Raw genomic sequence first — 16,166 nt, 5'->3', positions numbered from 1 at the left:
CAGCGCATACAGATCTACGGGTTTGTTGCTTGCTTTTTGCGCCTGTGGTGGACGCACCATGTTCCGCAGGTTGTTGTGAGGCTGTCCCACAATCCACTCTTGCTTCCTAGGGAGAAAGCAGCCATTCTGTCTGCAGGAGACAGAAGCAACCTCATAATGGGGGAAGGTGTCAATGAACAAAGGGTTCCGGAGTGTGTGGAAGGGGAGTATTCCTGTTTCACCTACATTTTCCAAGCTCCCCGAGGCCTACTTCTCACAAACAGCAGATTGTGTCGCTGGCAATCATTTGTCTTGATTTCAGACAGTACCTGAGGGCTCGTTTGATGGAATGCTTGGAGACACAATCACCCTGCTAAAAAAGCAACCAACCCCCCCACCGATTTCTATACCATGTATTTAAAATACATAGCTTTCCCCCACATACTTGAGAATTGTAGTTTACCCCGACAGACTGCAGTTCCCAGGAATCTCTGTGGAGAACCATGCACTTTAAATGTGCTTTAAATGTATTGTGTATAGAGCTGTTGCAGGGTAGCACGGGTTAAGGAGAAGGCTGCACAGAACCGCTCTCCCTGTCATCTGGTTGCGCTGTACCGGATTGTTTTTATTTTAAAGGGGAGGGCATTCAGTCAAGCTGGGTACCAGACCTGCAGTGCTTAGTGGGGCAATTCAGTTGTCAGTTTAGCACCTCATCTGCCATTTGTAAGAAAAGGACTTAAAGCATATGAACAATTGGGTATTTTTGTTGTTGAAATCGGAATATAGGGGTTTCTGTGGAGGTGGCCATAAAACTGCATTGGAAACAGTGGGGTGAAGCCGCCCCTTTAGCCCCACTGGAGACAGAAATTGGTCGTGCCAGGAGGCCAAAGCAAGGGAGAGAGCCATTTCCAAACAGCTCATCCCCATCCTTCCCTCCGATAAGGTAGCTCTCCCACAAAGATGCAGTATCGGATGCTTCGAGGCATATATTTTATTGAAAGAGCAGAGCCTTTCAACTACACGGGATTTTTCTTCAGGCAGATCTACCTGAGGAAGATTTCCTTGCATTGCAGAAACTGGTTCTCCGCCTCAGGCAATGCAGCCGATCCTGCCTGGTGTGCCAGAAGAACTATCGGGGATCTTAGGTTTCCTACTCTTGAGGTAGCGACACAAGAACCACTTTTGTTAACTGGGAAGGCTTAGATGGCCTTCCTGTAGGGAGGAGGTTCAATTTAAGTCCGCTTTTGGAACACCAACAGTAGCACTACCATCATAACAACAACACACCGTTGACTGAGGGCTGAACTGCAGCCACTTGTGGCTGTTTACCACCCCGGCCATTTTGATTGTCTTGCATGCTGGGGCTGGAAATCCTTGGAGTGTTTCCAAGGGGACTCGCCAAGAGCAGCTCTTCCCAGAAGAGCGCACACCTCGGCCTCCGCCTGTCTGTCACTTCTGGGGTGCAGCCGGGAAAGGGAAGGCAGTGACATGCATTGCAGGGCGGCTTGGAAGGGGGGCGAGTGTAGGACAAGCCGCGCGCTGCTCTGACAGCCAATCACGGAGCGCTGGTGACAGTCTGTGAAAGGGCTACTGTCTTCAACCCTGTCCAGTTCTCCTCGCAGTCAGATGCAGCTGCGACGCAGGGCCCTGCTGTGCCGTGGGGTGGGGTGGGGTGGAGGAGGCGGAGAAGATAAACAAGGAGAGCGCAAAAGGATCACCTCCTCACACTTCTCGACCTTTGCCTCTCAGCAAAAGGCTCAGTTCCTGCAGAAACAAACAACGAAAACATCTCCTCACCCCACTTAAAACAAAAGCAAGAGGCCAAGATGCCGAACAGCAAGGATAGCTGATCTGTGCCCTCCAGCTATTACTGGACTTCACCAGTCCCAAGCAGCACAGCCGATGGTCAGGGATGATGGGAGCTGTAGTCCAAAACACCTGGAAGGTCACAGGTCCCACAACCACCACTGTGAGAACAGGATGGTTGACAAGATTAGCTTCCCTTGTGTTCATAAGTATTAAGTAGAAGTCCTGTTAAGCTGGATGGGTCTTTCTCTCAGGGAAGTGTGTATGGCAGGGCTGAGGAACTTCTTCTTCCATATGTTGTTGGACTACAGCTTCCATCCTCCCTGACCACTGGCCATGCTGGCTAGGGTTGATGGGAGTTGGGAATGTCACTAGATCTGGAGGATGGAAAGTTCTTCAGCCCTAATGAGTAGGATTGCAGCCTTTATCTCTACATCAAGTAGCCTCTGACTCACAATGTCTAGCTGAAATCACTTTCGGCTTCCCCTCCAGCTTTAGACTGCAGAACCACCCTAACAGTCATTATTTGAAAGCAACTCCTACTCAGATCAGCCCAATCAATTCTGTGCATGGTGAGTTGGAAAAGAAGTCCTCCGGAGTTCCATGAGACTTACATCTCAGTCCGTAGAGCAGAAGACTCAGGGTCATGGGTTCAAGCACCATGTTGGGCAAAGGATTACTGCATTGCAGGGGGTTGGACTAGATGAGTCTGTGGTCCCTTCCAACTCTATGATTCTATAAATATACCTCAAATTGTGCTCCTTCAAGAAATATATTTCCAGATGTGCAAAGCAGCCCATGATCCATTAGCTTTGTTTGTTTGGTTGGTTGGTTTTCACAATGCTTCCAACTTCAAAGTGATTACTTTCTAAATGCCTTATTGTGTGAACTTTATGAAGCGGGGCTATGGAAAGTATAGGAAATTTATTTGAATCACAGGGCAGCACATATTTAGTATCTGAACCTTCACTGACATGTGAGGGATCTCAAGGAAGGTAGGAGCATTTGCCAGCACAACGGATGGGACTCATTTTGAGCCAGTGGTCACTTTTACCCTGCTCTCAATGTCTGCTGCAGCCCTTCACCACAATAACTTAAGGGGTGACCCTGAATTTGTGCCAAGTGTATTTTTGGCATTATCCAAGAGTGACTGTAGTTAGCACTACTTTAAGCACAGGCTGGAGTACAAACACCTTCAATCATAAATACCAGTAGAAATTGGGAAGAGGCACTAATATAGGAGCTACGGCCAAACTCATAAATGTGCAGTCGGCTGGGGAGGGTGGGATGAAGAGAGAGACAGTCCTCGCCCCCTCAGGACTAGAGCCTAGTTCTCACTGTGATGGTAAAATGTCTTTCTGGGCTGTGCCATTTCACTCTGGAAAATACAAAATGCTCTGCCATGCAAGCATATTCTGTGCACCTAGAAAACTAGCACGCTAGGTAGAAATATAGGCTAGAATCCTTCTCTATGGCATGCTAGTCTTCTGGGTGCAGGATTTGTGTGTATGCGAGTGTGTTCTGTGAAGGAGCATTCAACCACCATCTGCATTCTGAAGTGACACAGCCAAGCACAGGTTTATCACCTCACTGTGAAAATTAGGCCCGGAAACCAGCCATCGTGATCCCTCTACCAAATTGCATTCTCAACTCCCGGGAAAGGGAAATGCTGTTAGTTTCCAGAGAGGGTTTCTTTCCGCAGACACTGGCTTTTGTTTTAATTATTGGATGCAGGCGATGAATCATTCTCTGCCACCTTGTGCTTGAAAAAGAGGGGAGGAGGAAGCCATTTCTTTTTCTGGGCTGCCCTTGTGTGCAGCTGGTTCTCTGGAGCCACCATGGTGGTTGTATCTGGGCTCCTTTTTATTGAGAACTAAAGGCAGTGGCGGCTGCAGCAGCAGCCGCAGCAGCAGCAGCAGCAAGCAAGCCGAAACACCAGAGAGAGAGAGAGAGAGAGAGAGAGAGAGAGAACGTGTAGCGCTGAACAGTCCTTGTGGCCAAGCTGGATTTTCCATTCAGACTGAGGAGCTCACGCAGCAACAGCAAATTTTCTGGCCTGCCTGAGCACGAAGGAAATGACAATGCAGATTGTTAGAGCTGAGCCAGAGAAATTGTGTGAAGTGGATAAAGCCTTCATTTCTTTAAAAAAAAACCAAAAATGTGTTTTAAATAGTGTGCTAATTAAAATAAAACCACTGATTATTTTGAAGGCTTCTAACAACGACACTTCCTGGCTTCTTTGTGTGTGTTTTTAACTTAGAGAGACAACACCAGTGTAAGAGCCTATTAGCAAAATGTCCTTGGGAACTTTCTAAAGTAAGGAATGTGTCATGTGTGAATGCCATTATTTCTAGATACAAAACATGGACATTCTTTTCAGAACCTAGGGATGCAGATAAAACAGTTTAGGTAGCTGCTGGCTACAATCTGGCCTACGATGATAGAAGGGACCCTGAGAGTCATCTAGTCCAACTCCCTGCAAAGGGAAGGACTTAAAGAAAAATCAACATGGGACTAAAACCAAAACATATTTTGTTATTGGGAGAATTTTTTTTTGCTTCCTTCCCCAGTCTAAAAACAGCCCAATACACAGACAGGTTAACAAGGAATCCCATGGAAATTCAATAGAGCCACATGGACACAACCTCAGCTGCACCCTTCTTAACCAGGTTGTGACTTTGGCTATGAATGAAGCACACTGGTTAGCCATGGAAAAACGTCTGCTTACAAGCACACTCCTTAAAACCACAAGAAACATGATCTAAAACGTCAAGCTCCTTCTGCCTGATTAATCCCGGCCAAGCCAAAAGGTACCCATTTCCTCTATTCTAGGCCATAACTGGCCACATTAGGGAGTAATGAAATTACAAGGATTTGTTAATCTAGCCTCTGGATCTCTGAAACACAGAGACACAACAGCCAGTTTCCAGAACAGCTGTGCAGAAAGTAGGGGGAAGGGGCTGGTGCCTTGATCACTTTGCAGAAACTGTGCAGGTAATTCTCTGTCTGCAAGGGTCCTATGGGAGTGTCAGCATGCGGGGACTGCTTACAGCAGAACTGAGGTCTCAGAAGCCATTATAAAGGGAACACCTTTCCTCAGGCACCAGAGACCTTAGGTATGCTGAGGCCCAGTAGCTTCTTCCCTCAGGGCCAGCCCAACCCAGGAGGCTTGGCAAAGCAGTCACTCCAGACAGCAGGCTGGGAACAGCTGGGAGGGGTGGCAGATTCAGCCCCCCAAGGAACGTACTGCTTACTGCTTCCTGTGTGTTGTCACCCACCTTTCTCTCCACCCCTTCTCTGGCCTCTTTTTTGCCTCCCCCACCTTCTTCAGCACACTGGGCTTCTCCAGGCTGCCTCCAGTCACCTCAGGTGGAGGCTGCAGCGGTGGCAGAGGAGGAGGTTGGGGGCACATTTTCTGTAGCAAAACATATTGGGCTGGCTGGTCCTGCTTTCCTTCTGCTCTCCTCATCTGGAGTTGCGAGGCTGCTTCCTTCCCAGTACCAACAGAGCACCAGAAGTGCAAATCAGAATTCCTCTGCAATTGTGGTTATCTAAAACCCTCATCAGAAGGATAAAGGGCTAAGGAAGCAGGACCATGAAAAGCCAAGCTTGGAGGTTGTCTGCAGACCTCTTACCAAGCTTAACCTAGAAGCAATACTTTGAAGTAAAGCCCATTTGTTTCAAACTCCAGTGATGGTACTCAAATGGGCAACCAGGATAAAAGCACAGGTATGTGAGATGGTTGGACAGTGTTCTCGAAGCGAGTTTGGCCAAACTGCGGGAGGCAGTGGAGGATAGGGGTGCCTGGCGTGCTCTGGTCTATGGGGTCACGAAGAGTCGGACACGACTGAACAACTGAACAACAACAACAACATGTGGATGTAAAGGCCACAGTGCTCTATACATTAAAAAATGTAGCCCAAGCAAACTTGCTAGTAAAATGAGGTGGATGGAAACCAATATTCACATTGATCTCACTGTCACACGTGAGGGTCTCACTGTTGACTGTGGAGTCATAATTCCAATATTTTCCAACATGAAACCAACAACACAGATCAAGCATACAGGAAGAGCCATAGCTTAGTTGTAGAGCGTCTGTTTTGCATGCAGAAGATCCCTGGTTCCATCCATCACTTGATCTCCAGGTAAGGCTATGAAATTGCCAGTCAGTGTAGGCAGTACTGAGCTAGATGGACCAATGGTCTGACTTAGCATAAGGCAACTTCCTATGTTCCAAATGGTTTCCTGACACCCCCTCAAAGGCAATGCTTTTCAAGGAAGGCAGTGAGGTACACCTTTGAATGAATGGAATGAGCCTTCAGACCCCACACAACCACCACTCCAGTTGTTTTTAGCAACTCATTTTTCTGCAGCGAAGCTTCCTCTCAAGCATAGGGCTGTGATAAAAATATTATTTTGAAAGCACTGTCCCATTTGCAAGAATAATAGCAGATTTTATAAATTCCATATAATTAAGCTGATTTCCACAGTATTCCTTAATGTTGAGGTAGCAGGAATCAGGTACAAAGTGCTTACTCCACATCAGAATCTGGAGGATTACACTTATAACAATTAATAATGCAGGCCAGGTAGTCTCTGAAGACATTAAAGTCAATTGAATATTTTTCTTTGTAGTTAGCTCCAATGTGGGGTGAAGGGGCCCTGAAGTGTCAAACTCTGGCTTTCAGAACCTAAAATCAGTTGTTGTTGTTGTTGTTCAGTCGTTCAGTCGTGTCCGACTCTTCGTGACCCCATGGACCAGAGCACGCCAGGCACGCCTATCCTTCACTGCCTCCCGCAGTTTGGCCAAACTCATGTTAGTAGCTTCGAGAATACTGTCCAACCATCTCATCCTCTGTCGTCCCCTTCTCCTTGTGCCCTCAATCTTTCCCAACATCAGGGTCTTTTCTAAGGAGTCTTCTCTTCTCATGAGGTGGCCAAAGTACTGGAGCCTCAACTTCAGGATCTGTCCTTCTAGTGAGCACTCAGGGCCGATTTCCTTGAGAATGGATAGGTTTGATCTTCTTGCAGTCCATGGGACTCTCAAGAGTCTCCTCCAGCACCATAATTCAAAAGCATCAATTCTTCGGCGATCAGCCTTCTTGATGGTCCAGCTCTCACTTCCGTACATTACTACTGGAAAAACCATAGCTTTAACTATACGGACCTTTGTCGGCAAGGTGATGTCTTTGCTTTTTAAGATGCTGTCTAGGTTTGTCATTGCTTTTCTCCCAAGAAGCAGGCGTCTTCTAATTTCGTGACTGCTGTCACCATCTGCAGTGATCATGGAACCCAAGAAAGTGAAATCTCTCACTGCCTCCATTTCTTCCCCTTCTATTTGCCAGGAGGTGATGGGACCAGTGGCCATGATCTTAGTTTTTTTGATGTTGAGCTTCAGACCATATTTTGCGCTTTCCTCTTTCACCCTCATTAAAAGGTTCTTCAATTCCTCCTCACTTTCTGCCATCAAGGTTGTATCATCAGCATATCTGAGGTTGTTGATATTTTTTCCGGCAATCTTAATTCCGGTTTGGGGTTCATCCAGCCCAGCCTTTCGCATGATGAATTCTGCATATAAGTTAAATAAGCAGGGGGACAATATACAGCCTTGTCGTACTCCTTTCCCAATTTTGAACCAATCAGTTATTCCACATCCAGTTCTAACTGTAGCTTCTTGTCCCACATACAGATTTCTCAGGAGATGGATGAGGTGATCAGGCACTCCCATTTCTTTAAGAACTTGCCATAGTTTGCTGTGGTCGACACAGTCAAATGCTTTTGCGTAGTCAATGAAGCAGAAGTAGATGTTTTTCTGGAACTCTCTAGCTTTCTCCATAATCCAGCGCATGTTTGCAATTTGGTCTCTGGTTCCTCTGCCCCTTCGAAATCCAGCTTGCACTTCTGGGAGTTCTCGGTCCACGTACTAAAATCAGTACTGTACTTCAAAACAGGATCCACTGATGTCAATGAGACTAAACAGGAGACAAAATAATTCTAGATAAATATGCGTTCATAAACATGATCAGAAGGGCATTCTGCTGCCTGAGGAAAGGCCAAGATGGCGCCCCTCCCCATTCCACATATAGAAAGAAGAAAGCCAAACTGGCAATCAGATCTTACTTCCAACACTGGGAACAGATAGCATCCACCACACCTGAAGGAAAGCCTTCCGTGACACACACGTCTGTCCCCAACACCAACACTTGCATCTATTCCCCCAACACCTACCACCCACTCCCTGTCCACCCTCTAGCATCTGCTGCCTGAGGCCGCTACCCCATTCTTCCTAATGGTAGTGCTGGCCCTGAACATGGTAACTCGGAAGGAAATGTCGATTACGATTTCATGAGACATCCAGCCATGCCTACTCTGTGTTGAGAAACTAAATGAGGATGAAGTCTGCATCAGTGTGGAGCCAGTGTGGTGTAGTGGTTAAGAGCGGTAGTCTTGTAATCTGGGGAACCGGGTTCGTGTCTCCGCTCCTCCACATGCAGCTGCTGGGTGACCTTGGGCTAGTCACACTTCTCTGGAGTCTCTCAGCCCCACTCACCTCACAGAGTGTTTGTTGTGGGGGAGGAAGGGAAAGGAGAATGTTAGCCGCTTTGAGACTCCTTCGGGTAGTGAAAAGCGGGATATCAAATCCAAACTCTTATTCTACATGAGATCTCAGCCTTAGTGTATACCGGTAACACTGGTGTTTCAAACACCTCTGATCGGTAGACTTCAGTGAGGCTTCCTTCCAAGTAAATGTGAATAGGGATTGCAACGTAGTATGGACGCACATCTATTCAGCTGTCTTCTTCTTCTTCGACCGTATCCCCGCATCGAGGATTGCAACCCTAAGCACGCTGCTAAATGAGCCCTCCCCCCCCCCCCGGAATATACTGGGAATCGACTTCCCTGTAAACAGGCGTAGGATGGCACTGCATGTGTTAGCCCTGCTGCCTGAGGGCTTTTGCTGCGGCACAGCCAAGCCGCTGGCAGGCGGTGAAAGTAAACCCTATTAAAATGAGCAGGGGTTTGCGAGGAGGCAGCAATTCCAGAGCCTCCCTCTTTAGGCTGCAGCCCTGAAAAACTTCCGAAGTGAAAGTGTGCAGGAGAGAGGGTACTGTAGGGCAATGAGCAAGACTTTGCGCCCGGGTAAAGGGCGACCGAACAGGCTGGCAGCTTTCGCCTGAGCAGCTCCGCGCCGGAAGAGAGCCGCTCTCCCCCCCCCCTCCCCCGATCTCTAGGCTCTGGCCTTGAGCTGCAGCTTTCTCTTCGGGGTTGGCGAGGGAATTTCCCCGCGGCCCAGACTCGGGTTCCTGGCTGTCCGGACTTCTCAGAAGCCGCCTGTCGCAGCTCCTTTCTTGGAGCGAGCGGGGTCAGCAACTGCTGGTGACGAGAAAAGAAAACCCTTGTAAACCCCAGCTTGGCGTGCGATTAGTCATCCCCAGAGTTCCCCTAGTCAAAGAAAATTTGGCAATCCCCCAAACCGGAACCGTTAGGAGGGGCTACGCCTCCTGTTTCCCCATAACCACCAGCACCTCCCCCTCCTCCTCAGATGCTAGGAAGGGGACGGTAGGGGCTGTGGAGCTTTGTGGGGGGGGGCAGTGTGCGTTTCTGCCGCCGCCGCGTGTGTCAAAGCTCCTGCAGTCTTTCAAACGTTCGCGAAAGGTTTTCATCTTGGCAGGCAGATTAGCAACTAACGAAGTTCGGCGGCTGCAGCCCACACGACTTTAGTTGCCTGCGTTTATCCTTCAATAAAAGCCGATTCCTTTATTAGAAACAGGAGGCGCGTCTCCTACCGCCCCTCTCAAATCCCAACTGGCGAGGCGCAGCCCGACACCTCTCTACCCGCCCTCCTCGCCCCATCGATTCCCCTCTGGCAAAGCCATCGCCAAGCACTCCCGACGCCGGTGGCTGCCCCTGCTTCCACACCGGGGCCGGCCAGCAAGGCACACGGAGCCCCTGCCAGCCTCTCCTCCCTGGTGCAGGGAGTTAGAAACCCACAGCACACCCTCGATCGCGGGGGAGGGGGGGCAGCCAACGTCTCCCTTGAAATCTCCCCTTGGGAGAGGCAGCCAACCCGAATCTGCAAACTATTAATCCCTTTCTCACCAGGGGCAGCCAAACTACCAGTAGCAAATCCCCCACTTCCCTGGGGGCAAAGGTTTGAAATCCGTCGCTCCCCGCAAAAAAAACACAAAAAAACCACAACCAAAACAACAACAACCCCACACTCATATCCTCTTCCCTTCCCCCATTCTCTCCCCATAGGAATAACCAATCTATTCATTTCTAAGCCCATACAAACACACACCGCTCCCTAGCAAGGCATCCAACACCTCCATCATCCTAACCAGCCCCCCTCCGCAGCACCTTCATTCTTCCTTCGAGAAAAGTCGCTTCCTTTATTAGAAACAGAAGGCACGCCTTACCCCCTCCACAACCCCCTCCAATTAAAAAAAAACCCACAAAAAACACCAAACCTCGGGCGCAACCGCCCCCGCTTTCCCACCCCTAATAGCAGGGGGCCCTCCCCTTCTCAAGCGAAGCCAACACGCCCTTCCCTCTCCCTCAAATCCCTCATTACCAGGCGCAGCCAACCTCCCTCCCCTCCCGAAGCGCAGCCAACCACCCATCAAATCCCCCTTCGCCAGGCGCTGCTCCCGCTCCCTCCCTCCCCTCCCCCCGCATCAGCAGGTCTGAGAGGCAGCAGCGACGTATTTGCTTGTGCTCGTTCGCCAGCGCGGCCAGATTGAGCGAGCGAGGCTGCTAGGTTTTCCCGGGCGCCGCCGGGAGAGCTACGGTTGCTCTAGATGCCAATGGGCTCCCTGCCTATCCCACGCGCTCTGCAGCGCGCTACAGGCCCTGGGGAGCTTGTCGGTGCCAAAGCGAGGGCAGAGCCCGAGCCGCGGCTACACGGCCGCTGTTGTGTGAAACGCCATTCGGCAAACTCTGCTCGCAAAGCAGGCAGGTGATTCTGCCGAACACAATGAAAAAGACCCTTTCCCCGGTTTAAACGGCGCTGAGCTGAAGCGCCTGGCTGGCGGGTGGCAGGGAAGAGAGCGAAGCGAAAGTGCTGGGAGGCCAGCTGCGTTTGCGATACCCTTCGCGAAGCGGTTTGGCCACGTCCCGGGGCGGCGGGACAAGCGAACTGGTGTTTTCCTGCGGGGAATGCGGCGGCTCTCGCCGAGTACTCCTTGGCGCAGGCCCCAGAGCTCGCGGTACAGCGAAGCCTGCCCCGAGGGCGGGAAGAGGCGCGAGGAACAAAGCCCGGCGGCAGCCACCTCAGCCGCCCGAGGGGGGGGGGGAGGAAGGACTGAGGAGGAGCACTTGGGAAACGCCACCCGGGCGGGCAAGGGCCTGGCAGGGCTTCCGAGGCCTTCGCAGCGGGGAGCGAGGAGACCCCTTGCTGACGGCCAGGCTAAGCCAGGGGTGGGGGGAAAGGGCGCGAAGACAGGCCTCTCCAAAGCGGGAAGTTGCCGCTTGGCTGTCCTCCCTGGCTCGCCGCCTCGCTCCTCTCCTGAGGCCGGGGGCCTCCGCCGCCCACGGTGAGAACCGAAAGGGGGCCAGCCGGCAGTCTCGGCGCGGGGGTGGGAGAGGGGAAACCCAGCCGGGGCCGCCGCTCTCCGCCACATTGTTTGTAGACAGCGATGCCTCTAGGCTCGGCGCGAGCCTCCCACTCTTCTCGCCGCAGCGCTCACTCGCCCAGCCGACGAGGGCGAAGAAAGCTGCTCTGAAGAAGCGGGCTTGCTGCGCAGCTCCGCACCAGCCACGGCTGGGAGCGGGAGGCCGGCGCGGGAGGCTGGCGGATCGGCGGTGGCGGCTGCCGCTGCTGCCGCTGCTGCCGCCTGCTCTGTGCCTTGCGCGGCCCTGAGCTTCCACCTCTCGGCTTGCCTAAGCGCGCGCTTTCCAGAGCGAGCAAGGCAGACATAGACGCCGCCGAGTGAAGCAGTCAGTCTCTGGTCCTGCTGCGTGACACGAAAAGATGGCGCTGCCTCGTCTTCCCTCCCCCTCCATCAGCCTCCTTCCCTCTCGCCTGCCACTTCCTTCCCAGCCGCCTCGCCGGGCCGTTTTAAAAGGCTTTCCCCCATTTTTAAAATTTTTTTATTTTTGCAGCCGGACAGTAGTGGGTCTCTCTTCTGCCTTTTCTCCCTTGCTCAGTGTCCTTGTTCCCCGCTCCATTTGGCTTGTTAACTTTCCTTCTCTTCCCCCTCCCCCACCCCGCTTTTAATGTCAAGCAGCTTGCCGCGTGGGGGAGGGGAGCAGGGGGAGCCGGTGGACAAAGCCCGAGAAGCGAGAAAGGAAAAGTTCCGCCGCGGCCTCTCTCCCTCCCTCTGTCTCCGCTCTTCAACCTCCTCCGTTTCCTCTCTTTCTCCGCCTCCCCCCCCCCCCAGCCACCAGGGCGGGGAGGCCAAAGAGCTCGGAGCGGGTGAGGTGGGGGCTGCTCGAGACTCCCCGGGAGCAGGAAGGAAACCTCGCCAGAGAGTTTTGGCTGAGTTTCAGAGACACACACAAACAGAGAGAGAGAGAGACCCGAGCAGGAATCAAAGCCTTGCGGATTTGGGCTTCAAGCTGCTGCGAGTTTATGGAATAATGCGTCAGATTGGATCTGGGAACAGACCGTCGATAAAGTGCCCTCTCCATCAGGTCCACCCCTACCGCTTCCCATTAACTGGGAACGGGGGAGGCAAAAGCCACCACACAGTCTTCCGGTCATGGCAGCACTTTAGCTTCGCATCGAAGCCTCCCCCGCGGATCTTGGTGCGGGCTTGAACCCAGGGGTTCTTCCCTACTTAGCGGAGGAGTTGTGGACTAGAGGCTGCTGTAGGCCCAAGTGGCTCTGGTTCTCCCTGCCTGCCAGCTTTTATGCGTCTATGCCTCTCACCCACCCCTCTCTCCATCGTGCTCCTCTCTCCCCCCCTCTTCCCCCTTTCGGTTGTTTGATGTTGTTGTTCACTTCCTCCCCACCCATCACCTTTGCTGATGGATGGAAGGGGGTTGGGCTGCTGGAAGGAAAAAGAAAAGACTTGATGCGCCAACGGCGCACTACAGATGTCACAGCCGTCGGAGAAGTTTAACTGCCTGGAAATTCGGTCACAAAAGGGAGAACGAACGAGCAGCCCTTTGAATCTGTTCCAAACTACCTTCCCCCCCCCTTGCCCTGCTGCTCAAACCCCAGAAATCCCCCGCCCCCGTGTACACGCAACGCACTCAGATTTGCCCTAAAGTGCTAAGATTTTTTTTTGTTTTGTTTTTGTGAAGACTGCAAATGAAATTCAGCGTGGCGGTCGCCTATTTTAAGGGGCTGATAATTGCACATCGTGGTGGTACTGGGATGCTGCTTAGAGAGGCGAAAAGGCCTCGCATGCTCTCTCTTTACCAGCCCAAAATATGCGGACAAGTCAGCGATGAGATCCGACTCCCTCCCCACCCCACCCCCTCCAAATTGTCGCATAAACATAATACATGAGACTGTAAATCTGCTGGTTTACAGAGGGCTTGTGTGTGTGTGTGTGTGTGTGTGTGTGTGTGTGGTTTAAACGTTGCCAGAGCTTTGCCTTCTCTGCCAGCGCTTCATAGCAGTCTGTTTTAAAGAAGAGCAAATATTTTCCTTTTGGGATAGAAAATGCAAAATTAGGAAAAGACTGTCACCCAGAACCACATCCTAGTTAATTAGAAATCGATAAATCGTAGCAAGAATGTCTATAGTAACTGGGGGGGGGGGGGGGCTCGCGGTTTGCATACACTGATTTCAGTGAGATTTAAGTACTTCTAGGTAGTGTGTTTTGGATCCAAGCCGGTGGTGCAATTTTGTACCAGGCAAGTGCCCATCGTCTCTAAAGGCATACTGATTTCTTAATTGTTTTTGCTGCTTGGTCTGATTGCCAGTTAAATGGAGTATCCATCGTTGTGATTGTGCGTACAAAAGTGGAAGGGGCCTGATTTGGTTGTTTGCGACAGACCAGGTCAGGAAAATTCTGACCTCTGATCAGATGCGCTCGAGAGGCGCATGAGTGACGTCCGCCAGCATGTTAACATTTAGCAGTGAGTGGAACAAGTCTTCCATTTGTGCTGAAGAAATGGGGCAGGGGGCTTTCAGGAGCTCTATGCTTCTTCATTTCGAGACGATTGATTTTTGCTGCCAAGGCTCCCGGGTCGCAAACGCAGTTGCTCCTTCACCTCCAGACACACGTAATGAGAACCGTGTTAGTCGAATCCCGCCACCCGCTCAGAATGCAAATGTAACTTTAGCCTGATTTCCAAACAGAAATTATCACGAGAAGCTTCAGGGGCTGCGGTCCTCAAGCACGTTGTTTGGAAAGAAGAAAGGCGGACCAGGAAATATTTTATTTCCTATTGTTACTTTGAAGTAGTTACCTGATTCCTAGCAGTTTGCAAAGGGGATTCTGTGCATTAAACTCTTGGGATGGCGCGGGGGGCGGGCGGAATTCAGTCTTGTCTCGAGAGAAATAACGTTTGTCCTTCATATTCTCGTTTGTTTTTGTTTTCTCTTTATGTTTGCTTGATCGTGGTCAAATCTGAGGAGCGAATTCAGCTTTGCACGGTGATTTGATAGTGGGAATGCGGAGAAGCGTCTTTCTTGTACCTGTTATCTTGCTCCGGATTGAATATTAACAGACATCAGCCTCCTGCAGTCGGTCCCGAGGCCTTGCCTTCTAGACCTTTGTCTGCTTTTCTAAAGGCAAGCAGGCACCAGGCACTTTCCTCTTTAAATGCACTGGGGCTAATCGGATTACAGTGGGGCCGATGGGGAGGAGGAGGAGGAGGAGCGGGAGAGCCAATTTTGACTATTTAGAAAGTGGGTGCAGGGGTCCCCAAGGCCACAGCACCTACTTGCCCGGGCCCGTGGTTTGGCTGAAGGTGTTGGTTTCTTTCTCCAGCTGCGTCTGGTTTGACTTCCTAAGGGTTAAAGGACTTCCACCACAGCTAATTAAATCGCAAATTCTTGCTGGCACCCTTTGCAGCCGAAACGCATTCATTGGGAAGCCCGATCCACCACTCTGCTAGATGGAAGTCCTGAAACCTAAGACGCCAGAAGCCTCGGGTGGCAAACCCATTTGTGTGGAAGTAACTCTTATTCATTTCAGTGGAATGTAAGGATTGGGGGGAAATACTTTTTTATTGAAATGAATGACACATCCAAATAAATGCGGCGTAGGCTCTTCCTGCACTCCAGCAGCGATCTGTCGAAGTGCTCGGACTTAAGTGGCTTGTGGATCGTTGGGAGGCAGTAACAGATGAGCAATGTCAAATAAATACCAAGTGGAGCTGTAAAGTAGAAATTTGGAAGCGCCTTCCCAGGGTCAATTAATCTTACTGGGGGGGGGGGGGGGGAGAGAGAGAGAGAGAGAGAGAGAGAGAGAGAGAGAGCGCACGTACCCGAGATCCCTTCAGGACTGAATTTGAAGCAGTGCTTAAAAACGCCAACACGTGTTTTCAATATTGGGGCTCAGATCTGGTGCGTATGAGCTGGAGACAGATGTTTTCTTCCTTCTAGTCTTCTGAGGTCTGGAAGCAGGGCGATAGAATCTTCTTTCTTCGCGAGTGCGCACTCGTTTCTCTCCCACCCCATCTGAGCGTTGTGCCAGTGCAGACAGGTTTTTCAGGTTTTAGCTGCGCTTTGTCAAAAAAAAACCTGCAAAGCCTGTTTGACCGGTGACGATGGTGCGTTCTCCACGGAAGGGTGGGGGTGGGCTCTTTGGTCCCACCTTTGGCTCTTTTAAATAAAACCATAGCCTCGCTCCAGGCTAATGGAGAAAGCTGCTTTTATTCCGTCCTGCTTTAACCACAAATCCTCCCCCTACTCCCTATGCAAAGCACACCCGGGACTGGGCACAAAGGCTTCTAGATCTGAGGGTGCTGCTCTCAAGAAGTACGGAACCCCAACACCTTACTCGTGGTAAACAAGAAGGGCCGTTCTAGTGGACTAGTTATCCCCACGATTAGGACGTCAAACGGAGGCTTCCCTGCTCATTTTTTCCTTCAACATATGTTTAGCAGCGGTGTGCGACTCCAAACGGCCTGTGCGATTTGAGGAAGGGAGGGGAGGGGTGGTGGGAGAAGCAAGTATTCTTTATTAATTAATCCGGGGCGAAAAGGGCGTGATCTTCTCTGCGCCCTCGCCCAGTCGGCATGGTTGCCAAGTGCCGAGGAGCCCCCAGCTCCCAAGCTTCTGGGCAGGCTTGTGAAAATAAGAGCCCCCGGGCCAGCTCTGCCTAGTAAACAGCGAGCGCGTTTGTGCAGGCGCGCCGAGTAAACAGTGCCTGGCAAACAGACCACCGGCTTGGCTGGGGCTGAAGCAGAAACCTTCCACTTCTCAGCACTTAGCAACCGAGCCAAGCGTTGCTCGCCCGCTCTTTCCCGGAGCCAGG

General features: G+C 51.2%; 1 long non-coding RNA gene across 2 annotated transcripts in view; it reads right to left on the bottom strand.

Annotated features, from left to right (window-relative positions):
- LOC117045779 overlaps positions 1 to 16,166 on the bottom strand; it is a 57,267-nt gene that overhangs the window by 3,429 nt on the left and 37,672 nt on the right. The gene's annotated exons all lie outside the window — the stretch shown is intronic.

This window comes from Lacerta agilis, chromosome 4, assembly GCF_009819535.1.
Source record: "Lacerta agilis isolate rLacAgi1 chromosome 4, rLacAgi1.pri, whole genome shotgun sequence".
Classification (NCBI taxonomy): Eukaryota; Metazoa; Chordata; class Lepidosauria; order Squamata; family Lacertidae; genus Lacerta; species Lacerta agilis.
Note: the sequence above shows the minus strand (reverse complement) of the source record. Positions and strands in the feature narration are given on the sequence as shown.